The sequence below is a fragment of the Neomonachus schauinslandi genome, chromosome 7, assembly GCF_002201575.2.
Source record: "Neomonachus schauinslandi chromosome 7, ASM220157v2, whole genome shotgun sequence".
In the NCBI taxonomy this organism is placed as follows: Eukaryota; Metazoa; Chordata; class Mammalia; order Carnivora; family Phocidae; genus Neomonachus; species Neomonachus schauinslandi.
The window spans coordinates 22075785-22094101 of NC_058409.1; the positions used below are offsets into that span (position 1 = coordinate 22075785).

General features: G+C 37.8%; 1 protein-coding gene across 1 annotated transcript in view; it reads left to right on the forward strand.

Moving 5' to 3' along the window:
- Positions 1 to 18317, forward strand: part of CHSY3 (chondroitin sulfate synthase 3) — a 309176-nt gene that overhangs the window by 258725 nt on the left and 32134 nt on the right. The gene's annotated exons all lie outside the window — the stretch shown is intronic.

Consider the following 18317-nt stretch of genomic DNA (forward strand, 5'->3'; position numbering starts at 1 on the left):
CAGGGAGAGAGAGAGAGAGCACAAGCAGGGAAAGCAGCAGGAAGAGGGAGAAGCAGGCTCCCCACTGAGCAAGGAGCCCGAGGCGGGAGTCGATCCTAGGACTCTGGGATCATGACCTGAGCGGAAGGCAGACGCTTAACAGCTGAGCCACCCAGGCACCCCAAGTTTTCTGTTTTTCAGCTAAATATTTCAGTATTCTCAGTATTTCTTCTTGGTCTTGAATCATTTCACCATCCTTACTCTTTACCCCGAAGCGCTCTAGCATATGAATGAAAAACTTAAATGCCAACAAGAATCAGGCCGATAATGTGAATGTGTGAATTTGACTGGAGGGATGTCAGAAATGTTGCACATTGAACATTTAGGAATGTTTCCATCCCATGAAGAAATATTCCCTCTTCTTTTTTATTAGCATGTAGCTAGATCAATTATTTGTTTTCCCACTTTTAGTAGAGACAAAGGTAGAAGAATATATCAACTTTCCACTTAAATCCACCATATGAAAAAATGCAACAGTACAGACATAATGACCAGGGTCGCTGACATTTGGTTACAGTTGAGGGAGATGATAGGTTACACAGCAACTGTAACATCTGGAGAGAGAAATCTCACACAACCTGAGGAATCATGGACTGCTCATTTCTGGTAGAGGCGTGGCCCATGGCAACATGGATCCAGCATATTATAGCTTCCACCTTCAAGTCAGCCTGGAAATTCGGGTTTTGTTTCTTGTTTGTTTGCTTTTTTTATGTGGACTTTTCTAATTTCTAAAAGTTAGTAGTGAACTTAACAAAAAGAAAGAAAGAAAAAAAAATCTCTGTGTATCCACACTGTGCTAAACAAACAAAATACGTAAATATATCTGTAGGCCAGACATGGCAGCTTTGTAACTCCTGCTTACCAATCACTGCTACAGATGTTGTTTTTAGAATTGAAGCTCATTTGGCAGAAGTGTGGAGCTAAAGAGGCACAGCTGGGCTGAGGAGGCTGTGCACGGACTGAGCCAGCGCCAGGTGCCAGGGCATATCTAGATGAGCCAAGGGCAGCATCTCTTTAGGAGTCTGGCAGCAGGTTGTGGCCAGAGGTGATAATAAGCTGTCAGCAGCAGCGAGGACTTCTCACAGCTACCTAAACATAGGCAGGCTTTACCTGCAAGGCTTGTGGAGGAGCAAGACAGAAAGGCCCCACAGAAGCACTGGTAATGGGCATGGCTTAGATATAGGGAATTCAGAGGCAGCCAGCCGGGCAGAAAGTCTGAAAGTAGCCCCAGTTTACGGGGCACAAATAGGTTATAGGAAAGGTGAGACGGAGAGCAGATAGTAGAACAAGAGCAGGCAGCAAGACTGACTGGATGCTGAACTATTAGCCCAGAGTCCCTTACGTTCCCTACACCCAGAAATAGGATTGGTTCCCGAGCCGAGAGTGAGGCTGACTGTGTGGTGGGTAGAAGGTGAGGGATGGGGTACAGGTGATGGAGTGAAGGACAGGGCAAACAGGAATGTGACAAAAAATGTAAAATAACAGGTACATTGTCACAGAGACAATTTTATTCTTTACCTAAAAACCGTAGGATTAAAGATTATTTGAAATATACAAATAGGGGTGTGTGTGTGTGTGTGTGTGTGTGTATCTTCCCTTTTGTTAAAGTAATGATAAAGGAAAAGAAAACATCTAAAAAATTAAAAAATTGATTCAGCCAAGGCTAGAGATTTTACATATATAATAAGATATATATGTATAAGATATATATTACATATAATATATAATCTCCCTGGCCTTCATATGTTATATATTAAATTGCCTATATACATAAATATAAGCCTGTATATATATATACATATATTTATATTCCTAAAACAGAATTTCTTGAAGAGAAATCTTTCTGTGCAAAATCTCTAGTATGCCTTCTTGTTCTTTCTCTTTTGACTAAGCTTTAAAAAAATTACAAATGAGGTTTACATAAGGAAATCAGAGATCTTGGAGAGGGGTGGGCATTTAGGGAAAGGAATCCTGGATCAAGATCTCTATTACTGCTATAATTCCAAAATTTTTATTGTATAGCTGTTTATCTTTTCCTTAGGAAGTCAAATCAGCAGGCCTATCACACTCTAGCTATTTTTGAATGGAATATGCTTCAAAATTTATCCAGGGTTAATTATACGCAGTTGTCTATTCCCCAGAGATAGACAGGAAGGGGGTTCTAGGAACTTTTACAACAATTAGTAATCACTTTCATCCACCCATGTGGGAAAGAACCAAACTATAATAACCTAAAGTTAGCTGATTTTATAACTGCAATACTGATAATCCTCATAAGATTCTGAAATCAGCTGTATGAAAAGAAAAAGAAAATAGTCTCATGAAAAGTCTGGAGGGCAATACTGCTTGCTTCTATATAGTTAGCATGGTATGGTGCATGGTGTATATTGGTGCTTAATGAATATTTGTTGAGTGAATGAATGTTTCACAGTATGGACGGTGGTTTAAGGTCTTCTAAGAGAAAGATAAATGAAAGTTCCCTCTTAATCTGTGCTCGTGGGAGATGCATTTTTCATGAGAATGATGATTAATAACAGGATTAGAAGATTTTGTTTTATGGTGAAAAAACCTTCTAAGGTGAACATTTGTTTATGTTATTTTTACTTGCAGATCCAAAAGGCTAGACTAATACATATTAAAATATAAACTGTTAAATCATGGTCATAAATTTTTAAGGAACTATCTTTGGGGGAGTAATCATATGTAATATATAAAAAAGGCATCAATGTAGCCAATTTGGCTCCACTTCATAATCCTGGGCACAGATAATATAGAGATAACAGAGGCCACATAGGAAATAATCCTTTCATCTGATTTAGCAGTCAGCAAGAGATTGCTAAAACAGTGATGAATTGTGAGATAAGGATGTATTAACTCAAGAGCTCATACAGTTCCTGTAGGTTGGACCTGAATCCCTTTTATTCAACTATAGAGGAAGGAGACCATCAAAAGAAATCTATCCAAAATAGCGATTCAGCCAAGGCTAGTAATTGATTCGATCAAGAAGTTCCCTTGGGCAAGACACATAGGAAATAACCTTGAAGAGAGAAGTAGAGATAAGAGTAGGTGATGATTTTCCCCATTTTACCAGGTTCAGAAGCTCAGAGCAAGCTGTGTGGGCTTTATCCTACTTGAGCAGGACACTGAATTCTTAGGGTGAGTTCTCAGGTGAGAATGAATATGATAACCTTACATCTTGAAACCGAAGCCTCAGTAGCTTGTACAGCAAAAAGCTGTTAATCATAAGAGATGAGAGTTAGCACTTTGTTAGAAGATCTAAACCAAAGCAATTTTTTAGAATAAGAGCTGCTTTATGTTCAAGAGGTTTTCTTCTGACCTGCTATTGGGAACATGCGGCTGCCCTCTGAGTTATTACAACAGAATATCAAAACCATGCAGTTGCACTCTGATTACTCTATATTTATAATATGGTAAAGAAAATTCACAGTAACCATTAGGGGTACTGTTATAGTAGATGGTGACTATTGTGGAGAAACTGGGAGCAAAAGCTAGTATTTTCAAGGCTTCTGTTTTACTAAATTGCTTAATAGTGTGGTTTTAAAACAAACTTTTAGCCACTGGTTGTGTTTACAGGAAACCTTACCTCAAAAGTGCAACTCCGTTTCATAAAGTTTAGCTATCGGGTCAGGGGCAGTGACAGGGTTTTTGAAGCATTTTTTAAAATTGCAATAGTGGGGCGCCTGGGTGGCTCAGTCATTAGGCATCTGCCTTTGGCTCCAGTCATGATCCCAGGGTCCTGGGATCAAGCCCCGCATCAGGCTCCCTGCTCGGCGGGAAGCCTCCTTCTTCCTCTCCCAGTCCCCCTGCTTGTGTTCCTGCTCTTGCTATCTCTCTAATAAATAAATAAAATTGCAATAGTAACGTGGTTTTCACATCACTAGACTAGCAATCAGTATTTTCTAAATTGTATTTAGACTCTGGCTCATATGGCCAACACTTAAAGCCACAGAGAGAAGAGATGGGTATCCTAGAGTATTTTAAAATACACACACACACACACACACACACAATGATTTCATTTATTTAAAATAAGTTGTGAGGGGCACCTGGGTGGCTCAGTTGGTTAAGCAACTGCCTGCAGCTCAGGTCATGATCCTGGAGTCCCGGGATCAAGTCCCGCATCAGGCTCCCTGCTTGGCAGGGAGTCTGCTTCTCCCTCTGACCCTCCCCCCTCTCATGTGCTCTCTCTCTTTCTCATTCTCTCTCTCTCAAATAAATAAAATCTTTAAAAAAAAATAAGTTGTGACTCCATTTGATAGCTATGATTTCACTTGGTGACTCCCAAACATTTATTCTCTAATGTGAGGATCTTGGTCTTTTGTTTATAATTTTTCTTTTCCAATTGGAAAATTGAAACCTTGCTTTTCTAAAATGTTGCTTTTAGCCAGAGGAAATAAAATATTCTGATGTGACTAGGTTTGAGAAAATTATATTGAAGTATGGCATCAAAGTCAATCTGTTTTTTGTTTAAGATTTATTAATTTGAGAAAGAGAGAGAGAGAGGTGGGGGGAGGGGCAGACGGAGAAAATCTTTCAAGCAGACAAACACACACACACACACACACACACACAGTGCTGAGCACAGAGCCTGACACAGGACTCAATCCCACGGCCCATGAGATCATGACCTGAGATAAAACCAAGAGTCAGACACTCAACCGACTGACCCACCGAGGTGCCCCAAAGTCAAAGTTTTTTAAAGAGTTATTGGTGGTGGTAGTGTTAGTAGGAATTAATTGCATAGTATCATGAGATAAATCATCAAAACCTTTCTTTTGAGGCTATTTCTGAGCAAAAATTATCCTGGCTGCTATTAAATGTGTAGGGAGCTCCTAGGACATCCAGTCAATTCCCAGATCTCCACTTTCCAAGGATGGAAAATTGGTGTCCTTCACCTTAATAGCTGCATTGGTGAATTGTCAATTGTACTTGGAAGGACCATGCCCCAGGAAACAAGGCAAAATCAGATGAACCTTTGTGGATGGAGTTTAAGATTTCCCATCAATCAGAGAGTATAGAAGATGGCAGAAAGAGACCATGGAGCCACAGTTAAGAGACAGAAATAGTGTACCTGGAACTGGCCCTGGCATTCTTTCTTCTCTAAAATTATGGAAATGTGTTAAGGCTTTAACTCATTTGTTTTCTCACTAATGTGTATTGCTAAGACTTCCATGTGTCTATCTAAAAAAAAAAAAATCCTTAATTATAACAGAGAAATTCTTTGTAGATAAAAGTGTAGTGATTGCTTAGTATGAAGAGCTAGCTACTTCCTTCAGACTATTTCTTTCCTCTGATCATTGTCATAGCTGGTCTGATGACAGTAGTCTGAGTTCATCAGTTGAAACAAAAAGGGAACCCTCCTCTAGAGTTAGGTAAATATGAGGATGTTTGCAGGGAGACATAATACTAAATTTACTAGGAAAAATAAGTAGAACATGAAACGAAAAAATCTTAAAAGACCCAATAAGATACCAGAGTTTTAAGAGAGGTCAAATGATTATATGCTGTTTGAACTTCAAATGTGTGAATTCACATGGTGTGTGTTCTTTTGTATCTGGTTTCCGTCACTCAGCATTATGAGAGTCACTTATGCTATTATATGGCATTGTGGTTTGTCCATTCTCACAATATATTCATTCATTTTACTGGTTGGTTCCTATTTGTATCCAGTTTGGGGCTATTGCTACTGCTGGGGGCTATTACATACTATTACTATGAAAATGTTTATACATGATTTTTGGTGAACATATATACGTTTTTTTTTTACATACCGAGGAGTAGAATTAATGGTCATGAAATATACAAATATTTAGCTATATTGGGTATTCCCACACAATTTCACAAAATGGTTGAACCAATGTGGGAGTATACCACCAATGTATGAAAATATTACTTTGATATTCAGGAAAACTCATGTCACAAAATGAACGTCAGAGGAGCACTTTAAGTTGCTGTCTTCTGTTTCTAGGTCTTTCAATCTAAGGGGGTATAGACATTGAAGGGATTGATTTGTAGGTTACCTTTAGGTCACTATGCTTAAAGAGCTCAAGATGTGTTTATTCCATAGAGGTATTCTTCCAAGCCGAAAATTATTCAGAAGTACTTCCATGTTTACTAATGGCAAACCTTTTAATGTCTTTGATATAAATAATAGTACTTTCTATGTATGTTCCAATAATGGAACACAGAAATATCTTTTTAAAACCTCTAACATTATGTTTTCACATATTGTTTTCTCATGACAGTACTGTCTGCCCCATTTTCACATGACACAACTGAGACCCTGAGCAGCTAAAAGGTGAACACCTTTGTTTAGAGAATGTCTCTCCACATCAAATCTTGGCCTGAGATTCAGATATTCAAAGGGCAGGCTCCTTCCTCCCAGATGCAGACACAGGTCTGTGAGCTAGTCTTTGAAGTATATGTGAATTATGAGTGTATTAGCTGAGCTTTATTGATTTCTGGTATTCAGAACCACTGCTGATTTGCATGAGTGCTTTATTTTAATTTGTATTTTAGTATTCTTTTTGAAAAAAAAAATTGAAAATCAAGTCAGAGAAAGATTAAGTGTCTTGCTTAATATTACTAGAAGATGATATTCCATTTCTCAAGATTCAGTTAAAATGTCTTTGACTTCCACAACATTGAGAATTTTAACTGCACATGTAATGGCACCTCATTGCAATAGTTTATTACATTAAATGGGACCAGTTGAGCATGCAAAGAATAAGAACTGCATTTTGGACAGAAAGCCTGGTATACTAAGGGTCAGATCTATTTCTATGAATTGGACAGAGTTGCTGCTGTGCATTTATTACTAAAAACACCATGCTCTGTGTCCGAGTTTCTTTAATGAAGTGGGATGTTACAGTAATTTTTAAATATAAGTTATGATTAAAATTTTTGTGCAATCATTAATGATGCTTATGAACTTTTTGAAATAACTAGCTTTAAAAGTAGGTTATGAAAGCAAAATAAGTCAATCAGAGAAAGACATGTATCATATGATCTCACTGATATGAGGAATTCTTAATCTCAGGAAACAAACTGAGGGTTGCTGGAGTGGGGGGTGGGGTGGGAGGGATGGGGTGGCTGGGTGATAGACACTGGGGAGGGTATGTGCTATGGTGAGTGCTGTGAATTGTGTAAGACTGATGAATCACGGGCGCCTGGGTGGCTCAGTTGGTTAAGCGACTGCCTTCTGCTCAGGTCATCATCCTGGAGTCCCGGGATCAAGTCCCACATCAGGCTCCCTGTTCAGCAGGGAGTCTGCTTCTCCCTCTGACCCTCCCCCCTCTCATGTTCTCTCTATCTCATTCTCTCTGTCAAATAAATAAATAAAATCTTTAAAAAAAAAAAAAGACTGATGAATCACAGACCTGTACCTCTGAAACAAATAATACATTATATGTTAAAAAAAAAGAAGAAGAAGAAGAAGATAGTAGGAAGGGAAAGATGAAGGAGGGGAAATCGGAGGGGGAGATGAACCATGATAGACTATGGACTCTGAGAAAAAAACTGAGGGTTCTAGAGGTGAGGGGTTGGGGGGGATGGGTTAGCCCGGTGATGGGTATTAAAGAGGCACGTATTGAATGGAGCACTGGGTGTTATACACAAACAATGAATCATGGAACACTACATCAAAAACTAATGATGTGATGTATGGTGATTAACATAACATAATAAAAAAAAAAGAAAAGTAGATTATGAAATTATACATGCCATATGATCACAGCTATGTACAAATAAAAAGATTGAAAGTAAGTATATAAAAATATTAATAGTGACTCGTGATTTTGGAAACAAAGGTATTTTTTGATAACTTTTTTATGATTCTCAAATTTTGTAAATAATTTTTTTTAATTTTTACTCAGTTTATTTAAACTAAAAACAAAAAATAAAACAAAACAACCCAACAGTTCACCCATTTCTTCCACTCCTTACCCAATGCTTCTTACAACCATTACTATGTTCTATAGCTCTATGAGCTTGGTTTTCTGTTTTTGTTTGTTTGTTCATTTTGGGGTTCCACATATAAAAGAGATCACACAGTATTTGTCTTTCTTTCTCTGACTTATTTCACTTAGCATAATGCCCTCAAGGTTCATCCATGTTGTCACAGATGGCAAGATTTCCTTTTTTTTTTTTATTGCTGAATAATATTCCATTGTATGTATATGCCACATCTTCTTTATCCATTTATTTGTCGATGGGCACTTAGGTTGTTTCCGTATCTTGGCTATTGTAAATAATGCTGCAGTGAATATGGGGGTACATATATCTTTTCAAGTTAGAATTTTTGTTTTCTCTAGTAGATACCCCGAAGTAGAATTGCTGGATCATATGGTATTCTATTTTTAACTTTTTGAAGAATCTTCATACTGTTTTCCAAAATGACTACACCAATTTACTTTCCTACCAATAGTACATGAGGGTACCCTTTTGTCTGCATCCTTGCCAATACTTGATATTTCTTGTCTTTTTGATAACAGCCGTTCCAACAGGTATGAGGTGATGTCTCATTGTGTTTTTGATTTGCATTTCCCTGATGATTAATGATGTTGAGCATCTTTCCATGTACCATTTGGCCATCTGTATGTCTTCTTTGGAAAAATGTCTATTCAGATCTTCCCATTTTTTAATCAGAGTGATTTTTTGCTCTTGAGTTGTATGAGTGCTTTGTTATTTTGGATGTTAGCCCCTTATCCAGATATATGATTTACAATTATTTTCTCCCATTCAGCAAGTTGCCTTTTTGTTTCGTTCATCATTTCCTTTGCTGTGTAGAAGCTTTTTAGTTTGATGCAGTCCCACTTGCTTATTTTTTTTGCTTTTGTTGCTTTGCTTTTGGTTTCGTATTCAAAAAATCATTGCCAAGACCTACAACAAGGAACTTACTGCCTGTGTTTTCTTCTAGGAAGTTTATGGTTTCAGGTCTTACATTTCATAACTTTAATCCATTTTGAGTTAGCTTTTGTGTATGGTGTCAGTGGTTCAGTTTCATTCTATGGCATGGAGCTGTCCAGTGTTCTCAACATCATTTATTGAAGAGACTGTCCTTTCCCGTTGTATATTCTTGCCTCCTTTGTCATAAATTTTCTATTTGTTTTTGAGCTTTCTATTCTGTTCCATTGATCTATTATCTGTTTTTATGCCAGTACTATACTGTTAATGTAGCTTTGTAATATACTTTGAAATCAGGGAGCATGCCTCCAGCTTAGATCTCCTTTCTCAAGATTGCTTTGGCTATCTGGAATCTTTTGAAATTCCGTACAAATTTTAGGACTGTTTGTTTTTGTTCTGTGAAAAATGCCATTGGAATTTTGATAGGTGTTGCGTTGAATCTCTCTATTGCTTTGGGTAGTATGGACATTTTAACAATATCAGTTCTTCCAAAATGTGAGCATGGAAAATGTATCCGTTTGTTTGTTTCTTCTTTAATTTCTTTTATAAATGTCTTGCTGTTTTCAATATACAGGACTTTTTTACCTCCTTAGTTAAATTTATTCCTGGGTGTTTTATTCTTTTTCATGCAATTGTGCATGGGATTTCTCTTTATGATTGTTGGTTATTAGTGAAAAGAAACACAATAGATTTTGTATATTGATTTTTGTGCCCTGCAACTTTACTGAATTTATTTATTAATTCTAACAGTTTTTGGATAGAATCTTTAGGGTTTTCTATAGATTATACCATGTCATCCGCAGCTAGTGACAGTTTTACTTTTTCCTTTCCAAGCTGAATGACTTTTATTTCATTTTCTTGCCTAATTGCTCTGGCTAAATCTTCCAGTGCTATCTGAATAAAAGTGTGAGAGTGGGCATCCTTGTCTTGTTCATGATCATAAAGGAAAAGCTTTCAGCTTTTCACAGTTTAGTATGATGTTAGCTCTGGGCTTGTCACATATGACCTTTGTTATGTTGAGGTATGTTCCCTCTATTCCCACTTTGTGGAGATTTTTATCATAAAAGGGTGTTGAATCATCTTGCTTCCCTGGAATAAATCCTACTTGATCATGATGAATGAATTCTTTAATGTATTGTTGAATTTGGTTTGCTAATATTTTGTTGAGGATTTTTGCATCTGTTTAGATCAGGGATAGTGATCTGTAATTTTCTTATTTTGTGGCATCTTTTTTTGGTTCTGGTATCAGAGCAATGCTGGCTTCTAAAATGTATTTGGAAGAGTCACCCTCTCTTCTATTTTTAGAAGAGTTTTTTTTTTTAATTTTATTTATTCATTTGAGACACAGAGATACAGAGAGAGAGAAAGCATGAGCAGGGAGAGAGGCAGAGGGAGAGGGAGAAACAGGCTCCTCGCTGAGCCAGGAGCCCGATGTGGGGCTCGATCCCAGAACCCTTGGATCATGACCTGAGCTGAAGGCGGATGCTTAACCATCTGAGCCACCCAGGCACCCCTATTTTTAGAAGAGTTTGAGAATTGGTATTAATTCCTTGAATATTTAGTAGAACTCACCAGTGAAACCATCTAGTCTGAGAATTTTGTTGTTGGCAGGTTACTGATCACCAACTCCAGTACTCCTTGCTGGTAATTGGTCTGTTCAGATTTTCTGTTTTATCATGATTCAGTCTTGGTAGGTTGTGTGTTTATGGGAATTTATCCATTTCTTCTAGGTTATCCAATTTATTGGCATATAATTGTTCATTGTAGTCTCCTGATCCTTTGTATTTCTGTGGTATCCGTTATAACAACTCTTTCATTTCTGATTTTATTTATTTGTGTCCTCTCTTTTTTCTTGGTGAGTCTAGGTAAAGGTTTGTAAGGTTTTTTTTTATCTTTTCTCTTGTCCTTTTAGTCCCTATTTCATGTATTTCGGTTTTTGAGGTAGACATTGATAGCTGTGAACTTCCCTCTTAGAACTACTTTTGCTGCATCCATAAATTTTGGTATGTTACATTTCATTTTCATTTTTCTCAAGGTATTCTTTTTAATTTACCTTTTGATTTCTTCTTTGATCTACTGGCATGTTGTTTTATCTCTACATATGTGAACTTCCCAGTTTTCTTCATGTAATTAATTTCTGATTACGTACCATTCTGGTCAGAAAAGATACTTGATATGATTGTAATCTTCTTAAATGTATTAAGAATCATTTTGTGACCTAACATAAAATCTTAGAAAATGTTCCATGTACACTTTAAAAAAAAAAGTGACTCTTTTGCTTTAGATGGAATCTTCTATAAATATCTGTTAAGTCTATCTGTTCTAACATGTTGTTTAAGGCCAATATTTCCTTATTAATTTTCTGTCTGGATGATCTAACCATTGATGTAAGTGAGGTATTAAAATTCCCTACTATTACTGCATTTCTATTTTTCCCTTTAGGTCTATTAATATTTGCTTTATATATTTAGGTGTTCCTATGTTGGATGTGTAAATGTTTACAAATGTCACATACTCTTATTGGATTGACCCCTTTATCATTATGTGTTGCCCTTCTTTCTCTCTTATTACAGTTTTTGTTTTAAAGTCTACTTTGTCTGATATAAGTATAGCTACCCCAGCTTTCTTTTGGCTTAAGAATTTACTACCTTAAAGTAAAACAAACAAACAAAAGATTATAGAAATTATGATGTGCTAGAGAAACTTGAAAATACTATTGATAAGCAGACAAGTGTTTAGTTAACTGGTATTGATTAATAACAGTCAATACATGATGATTTACTATCAATAGAATTCTAATGATCACATGATATTTAGAGCTAAAGCAGTCTCAGAAGGATTACTTTTAGCCACAGTGTTAAGAGCACGGTGACCTTTCATGCTAAGTGTGCTTGCTCACTTGCAGGATAAATTAGGACCTCAGTCAGAACTATAAACTGCCTTAGCACTTATGTTCTTACTAATGAAAAGCACATTTGAAGTAGCACTGGATCTGCTCCAGTGATTAATACCATGGATTTTCCATCTCTTCTGAATCTCTAAGGAGGAATAAAACGTGCAGCTATATTGATTTCTCCCTCTGTGTTTTATGTAACTTTAAGGCTCCATAAAAATATTTCCATGCACCCTAGAGAAAAAATAAAAGATTTTTTAAAAGAAATCATGTGTTTTGTGTGTCTGCCCTTCCCCCAGTCACCTCTAGATCCAGTTGCAACACCACACCAAATTGGTTTCAGAGCTTGACAACTAATACAGAAACATTTCACAAGCTCACAGTGTCTGGAAAAAAAGAAAAAGAAACTCTGTAGTTCATTGTCATTCAGACCCACACAACATTTTCCTGGGACTATGGATGGGTACCATACTTTGTGTGATAGGTTAAAGAATGCCTTTGGAATGTGAATACCAATTCTTCATGACCCACCAAGGATTTGCAACTCTTTCATGAACATTCTCAGTTTTATAGGTGGTCAGAGAGGAAAACTCTAATCAACATTATAATTTCAAGACTGTGGAGGGCTGTGCAGTATGTCATAATTCCAAGCGTGCAGATACCTCTTTGATGAACAGTTTTGATGAGTCCTTTATCAGACTGATGGTTAGTGTGAGACAGAAGACCAAGTAAAGGTCATGAAGTTCAGAAAGCAAGTGTTGATATGCTCAGTTCATTCTTGTATTCACTCAACAAATGGTTATGGAGTACGCCCCTCTCTCCCAGGTGCTGATCTCAGTGCTGGGAACATGGCTGCAAACAAAAAAGCAAAATTCATTCCTCACAGAGCTTGTATTCACTTGCATTATTACTGTGGATACATCTCAGAAGTTTTTAATTCCATGAAGACTTGGTTGGGCCGCATACTTAGTGCATGATTAGCCCAGCATCTTTGAAAAAATAATTTTGGAAACATTTGCATCAGAATCACTTAGGATACCTTTTTAAAAAACCAGAATCAGACTTTCTGCACACAAGGCCTGAAATCTGCATTTTAACAAGCACCTTCCCACCCCCACTAGCTGCTTCTTCACACTGCTGTTTAAAAACCACTGATCCAAGAGGATAGAGCTTATGTTAAGTCTTCTTAATACATGCACACACAAATAATAAATAATAATAATATGATAATAATAATAATGGTGAGGTGATGGGAGGAAATTCTAGGAGGTAATGGATGATATATGTCTGTGGCCTTGATGGTGGTGATGATTTCGTGGGTGTATACTTATCCCCAAACTCCTTAAATTCTATGCATTAAATATATACAACTTTTTACCTGTTGGTCATACCTCAATTCAGTGGTTCCAATTTTTTAAAATTTAAAATTTTTTAAAACAAATAAAAACCACTGGTTCAGGCATTTGTTTCTAATATTTTTTATGAAGAAATAAAGAGAGCAAAATATTTGAGGCCAGAGTAATTTGCAAACCTTGTGACCATAACCAAAATTGTTGCCTTGCCATGAAAGGTGTGGTCTTCCCATTCTAACACTCTGTATTCAGAAAGAAGCAGCTGCAAACTGACTATATTAATGATTTCCAGAGCACATATTAAAAATTAAATAAAATATGCTTAACAGCATGTTTTAATACTCTAATAAATTTCATCCTTTTTCTCCTTCCTGTAATTTTTGTAGATATTTTTGTGTTGAGGTTTTTTTTTTTTTCTTTGCCAAAGAGCATTTTAAATTTTCCTATCAGTTCTATGATGGTGAGCAAGAGGGGGAGAGTTATTTAAGTTCCTAATCAATGCTCTTTCGCTAACATTGAAGGTAAATAAATAATTAAAAATCACAGATGGAATACTTACAATTAAAATTACAGATATAGCAATAGACATAAAAGTTTCCTTTAAAAGCAGCAAATAAAAGAATCACAGCTGTTGTTTAAAGCTGCTTTGGGAAGAAATATGAAGTCAACTTGACTGATAATGTTTAATGTCCTTTGAACATCTGTTAAAAGCTCTTCTTTCATTTTTGGTAATGTAGGGGAGGAAAAATAATTTCTTACCACCCTTCCAGGTTCTTGACTAAGACACCCCCCCCCCAAAATAAAAGATTCATAGGAGAAAAACAAACAGAAGTTTAATAACATGTATACATCCTGTATACATGGGAGAGACCCAGGAAAACTAACTCCCCAAAATGGCCCAAGCCACCACCTTAAATACCATCTTCAGCTGAAGACAAAAATAAGATGTTGGGGGGTTGGGGGAAGACCAGTTATGGGAAGTTACTAAAAAAAGCACAATAAACAAGGGTAGAGTTCTTTAAGTCATTGCCTTCCCCATTGATGAGTTTCCAGAGATTTAGTCATCCTCTTCTTCTAGGACAGAGAGAGACATCCTTACAAATGGAGATTTCCCTTATAAATGTAAATTTCTCTTAAAAAAAGGGGGTAAATTCTAGTTGGTTTTCATAGCTTCTCCTATGTCTGCTGTGTCTTAAAAATAACCAGCTCAAGATAATCCTTATGCCAAAGAGGTATATTTTGGGGTGACAAATTCTGCTCCCATTCAATAATTTCTAACAACTGAAGGAATTATTAAAAACTTTTTGGTGTAGCATAAGCAAAGAGTTTATATTCAGCAAAATATCATAAAATCCTTATATGTGCATTTTCTGTCTATCATCAATCAAATCAAAGACACATCACTTATAAGCAACTTCTCATAAAAGAAAGTGCTCTACTTTTTTGGCCCCATCCTGGAGAATGATCATTTTTAAGAAGAAATCCTGTGATGTTATTCACCAGCTGTTTAAAGTTAAGCCTGTTTGTAGCCTGTATATACTCTCCTCCTCGTCATTCTGAACTCTGATATTTCATCAAAACATCATTCTCTCTCAAGCCTTTAAGTTTTCCAAGTTCATTTTTCTGACCTGGAACATTTTCTGCCATTATCTCTTCTCTTTTACTTCCTACATTTTGATCCTTGAGACCTCAGCTCATAATCCCTGGTTTGGAAAGCCTTTCCTCATTGCTCTGGAAAGTTAGTCCCTTTTTCACCCAGCTCCCTGCATGCAGGCTTCTACTTCAACACACATTACTTTGTACTTCCTCACACCGTCTGCCCATGGGAAAGTCAAAGTCAGTCTTTGGAACTCATCATGGAACCTCCACTATGATGCTCCTGTCCAGCCTCTGGTGGGTCAGTATACTCTGGAGTTTCAAGTAGAGGTTGCAAACTTTAGCCCATAGAGGTGTTTTGTTTGGTACATTCATTGTTGGTCGGGTGGTTGGTTGGTTGGTGATTGATTGATTGATTGTACCTCCTATTTGAACATTAGATGATTGCACATGCCATACAAATCTGGCTTTCTGGCTGTTTCTAAAAGTCAGAAGATATGGCAACATCAGGCCCAACAGATTGGAGCTTAAGCAATAGTTGCCCTTTAAAGTAGGACAAATACCTTTTCTCTTAATCCCCTTAATCCATTTGCTCCTGACCCTAATGGAATTTGTGTCCCACCCCCTGATTTAAATCCTAGATGTCTCAGAATAGAGTGCAGAACATCAAATATCTAATCCCAGAGTATCTCTAGAGATATCTCAATAAACCCTCATATGCTCTTACTTTCCCCTTTCAGACTATCTCAGAGTTTTTTTGTTTTTTTTTAAGGATTTATTTATTTGACAAAAAGAGAGAAAGCAGGGGGAGGGGCAGCAGGAGAGGGAGAGAATTTCGCTCAAGCAGACTCCCCGCTGAGTGCAGAGCCCACATGGGGCTCAATCTCAGGACCCTGAGATCATGACCTGAACCAAAATCAAGAGGCAGATGCTTAACCGATGGAGCCACCCAGGTTCCCCTATCTCAGAGCTTTCTTAAACACCATGTTTCTCTGTGTCTATCCAGCCAGCCTCAGAAACAAAAACGAACTCAAGGGGTTCGCCGCTTGGAGTGCATTAAATTGAATACAACTCAAGGAAGTGTTGAAAGCAAAGAACTTTCATTACTTATTACAAGTAGGGAGACAGGGAAATAACACTCAAAGCACTGTGTTTCCTTGGGGTTAGTACAGGAAGCTTTTATTCAGTGTACTGGGGACGGGGGCAGGGAGTTTCTACACATTTTAGGAACATACACATCTGCTAGGCACTCCAGTTCCGCTGCACACGCCTAGCATGTCAGCATGCTAGCACATACATCGTACCTATGTTTAAAAAATGGCAGAAAACCCCACCTATAGGAGGAGATATTTGTAACATAATGACCTACAAGTGATTTCCAGGGAGCCTTCTGCTGAGGTCCTCAGCTCCAAACCAATTCAAACTGGCTCACACAAGGGGCTTTCAGGTGAAACACCCAGCTGGGCATCTCCTTGGTGGGAACTGCAAGTTCTGCTAGACAAAACACATTTCTTCCTACCTCTTGTCCCTTCCTCCTCCACCTTCCTACTAATAGCTTTCAGCCCTCTGATTTGAGTAACTTCTTGCATCCGAGCTGACAGCATTGTGATTATTCACACACGTCCAGACAGTGTTCACTCTTTGGATTGAGAGTATGTCTTTCTCATTTCTGAATGTTATATAGCACATCGATGTTCAATAAATAGTAAAACCATGTCTCTCTTTTTTTTTAATTTTTATTTATTTATTTATTCATGAGAGAGAGAGAGAGAGAGGCAGAGGGAGAAGCAGGCTCCCAAGGAGCAGGGAGCCCGATGTGGGGCTCGATCCCAGGACCCTGGGATCATGACCTGAGCCGAAGGCAGACGCTTAACCATCTGAGCCACCCAGGCGCCCCCCATGTCTCATTTTATTGTGCTTCACAGATAACTGCATTTTTTACAAATGGAAGGTTTGTGGCAACCCTACCTCCATCAGCATTGGTGACCTAATAGCATTTGCTCACTTTGTGTCTCTGTGTCAATAAAGTATTTTTAAATTTGGTATGTACATGTTTTCATAGACATATTGGTACACTTAACAGACTCCAGTACAATGTAAACATAAGTTTTATATGCACCGGAAAACCAAAAAGTTAATTTGACTTCTTTATTGCAATATTTGCCCTACTGCACTAGCCCGGACCTGAACCTGCCGGGTCTCCGGGGAATGCCTAAAATGTGTTAATTAACTTTGACATGAAGTGTCTATGTGGTATTGCTGCATAATTCTCAGGTTAAATTCTTTCCTATTAGCAGAAGGAATTAAAGTTATTGTTATGAGAGTGAGATAAGACAATAGAACTACTGGGGCGCCTGGGTGGCTCAGTCGGTTAAGCGTCTGCCTTCAGCTCAGGTCATGATCTCAGGGTCCTGGGATCGAGTCCCGCATGTGGCTCTCTGCTCTGCAGAGAGCCTGTTTCTCCCTCTCCCACTCCCCCTGCTCTTCTCTCTCTCTCTCTGTCAAAAAAATAAAATCTTAATTAAAAAAAAAAAAACAATAGAACTACTCAGGGAGCTGGAGATCTTCCTGAGGAGACAGAATTGCATAGAAACCGATAAAGGCTCTGCTACTAAAACTCTGACTTGCACGCAGATCATTTGGGGATCTTGTTAAACTGCAGCTTCTTATTCAGTCAGTCCAGGGTGGGACCTGAGAATCTGCATTTCTCACAAGCTCCAAGGTGATGCACATGCCGACCCCTCGAACAGCAACTCCAGCATATTTGGTTCTGTAGTAGAGAATCTGAGGTTGGTTAAGCAGTAGACCGCTTCTCTGGGATAATCTGAAGGATTATCTGAATGATAATCTGAAGGAAGGGCTGTGGGAGGCATTTCCATGAGTTTATTTAACTTCGGCTTTAACTATTCATTGTGCCAAGAAAACGGACTCCTGGACTCTGGATTAAGAGTTTGTCGTGGGCCAACAGATTCTCTTTGTAGAGTTACTATGGGACCTTTACGTATTTAGGAATCCCTTACTCTGAAAGGGATAAAAGAAGGCCCTTTGATTTCAGCTCAAGGGCAAGCCATCTGGCCCTCTCCTTGCATAGTAATCAGGCTAATAGTCCCAGTGACTTCATTGGAGAAAGCATAGAATGGCACTTGAAAATCTGTTCAGGGGCCTATTTTTAGACTCTGGCAGAACAGGAAGGAGTATTTATTTCATGTTTAATGCAACCTTCTACTTCAAACTAAAAATGTTTCTTTTCCTCTACTGAGTTTCTATCCAGTCTCCCAAGGAACCCTGCCAGCTTTGCATATCCCTATCCTCTAAGATGATTAACTGTTTAAAATTGAAAAGCCCTAAAAATGCAAATCCTGCCACAGGCCCCTGGTGGGGTAAAAAGACAACTCAAATAAAATGTTTCCAGATGGTTTAGGCATTATATTCTTTATATTCTCAAAGCAAGGGAGGAATCCTAAGCTGGACGAGTTAGTAAAAAGTCATTTTGAAGAATATTTAGCAGCTTT